Source organism: Arachis hypogaea, chromosome 19 (genome assembly GCF_003086295.3).
Source record: "Arachis hypogaea cultivar Tifrunner chromosome 19, arahy.Tifrunner.gnm2.J5K5, whole genome shotgun sequence".
Lineage (NCBI taxonomy): Eukaryota > Viridiplantae > Streptophyta > Magnoliopsida > Fabales > Fabaceae > Arachis > Arachis hypogaea.
In genome coordinates this window covers 151,414,883-151,416,507 of record NC_092054.1, presented here as the reverse complement: position 1 = coordinate 151,416,507, position 1,625 = coordinate 151,414,883, and the positions used below count along the sequence as shown (strand labels likewise).

The 1,625-nt window shown below is 29.4% G+C and overlaps 1 long non-coding RNA gene across 1 annotated transcript; it reads left to right on the top strand.

The window, feature by feature from the left end:
• The first annotated feature begins 260 nt into the window (after positions 1-260).
• On the top strand, positions 261-1,311 carry LOC112775362 (uncharacterized). The gene is made up of 2 exons (XR_003189526.2): positions 261-516; positions 936-1,311. It is a non-coding gene; the product is annotated as an uncharacterized lncRNA (long non-coding RNA).
• The last annotated feature ends 314 nt before the right edge of the window (positions 1,312-1,625 follow it).

Below are 1,625 nucleotides of genomic sequence, written 5' to 3'. Positions count from 1 at the left end.
TGAATTATGCATCGAAAACAAAAAAGAAAAAGCAAAATTAAAGAAAGCTAATGATCGTATACCCGAATGCTAATTAATCAAGCTATCCAGCTAAATTAAATCAAATGTTAACAGTACACCAAAGGTTAATTACATTAATAATTACTTTTAATGGTCATTATACAGCGCCTTTTAAAACGAAATTTGACCACTAAATTACTTGATTTATTTTTTGACACAAATATAATGACCGGTAATAATCATTCATTTTGTACCGCCAATTCTATTTTTCTTTCAGGTCTCTAAACTTCGCTTCAAAGATTTCAATATCACTGATTTCTTTCCACCAATTTTGGGGTTAGTAGGGTGGTGGCCGTAGAGGCGGTGGTGGTGGTGCAACTGCGAATGGCAGCGATCGACGGCTTCTAGTTGTATCGGATACCCTCAAATTTTCGTCATAAGAGGGTTAATTTGTTCTCCATAACCACCACCGCCCACCTCTCAGCTTTCAAATTCGTTCCTCTTTCTAATAACTAGGTTCGTTAATTTTTACTCAGCAATTGTTTTGTGGTGAAATTCACGTGCAATTGTCTTTTAGTATTAATTTTTCATGAAAATAAACACATGTAAGTTTTTGCATATAAAGTTTGAAATTAGAATTTGATTATAACTCAAAAAAATCCGTTAAATTAAGTTCGATTATAAAATTATTATTTATATGCTATTTTGTCTCTCTATCATTACCATGTTTTTAGAAGAGAGTTTATTGTGATTATATTTTTGTTTTTAACATGGTGTTTTGATAAATTTTGATGATCATGATGCTTGTAGGGTAAATTCAAGAACGGAAGATAAGATAGATTCTATTGTTTAAATTATTAATTAAATTAGGGGTACGTAGGCTTATGTATCAATCACATTTTGAGGCTCATTACATGATTATTATATATGTGCAGATATAATTAACTAAGCTACGTACAAGCCTAGCTACAAAATTTTGAAACTCGAAATCATGTCTACTTTTATGAAGAGGATGCACTCAAAGGTTTTTGTGCATTTACCGAAATTCAGGGTTATAATTTGTCACTCTCGGTTTGGCTCCAGGATTTCTGTATTCTACATTATTGTGAAGAAACAGTAATTGAGATGAAGAAAGATTCATGCGTCGTCCTTTATAGATCAATTAAAGAATGTTCATAGTTACGTTGCTCTCAAGTCTTAAGCATATAATAATTAAATTTATTTACTAAGTAATGTATTTTAGTTTCTTTTATGTTTTGTTGTTATTAAAACATGCAAAGTTATTGATCAATGATATTTTTTTATTGTGAAGTTTATGGAATATGTTTTACTATTTAATTATATATTTTGTCTGGAATTAATGAATTTATTATACTGTTATATATCAATACTTATGATAGTTAATAAGCACATTTTTCAGTCAATAAGATCTTTTAGAAAAAATATATTTTTAAATATTTTATTAACTAGTAACTATATATCATCACATTTTGATAAAGAAAAGTTTAGGGGGCAGCAACTTTGTTAAATTCTGGCCAGTATGTAACCAGCAAAGAAAAGTGAGTCATTGGATGAAATCTCACACCAATCTCTCACTATTAAAATCATTATTGATGGCTATTTGA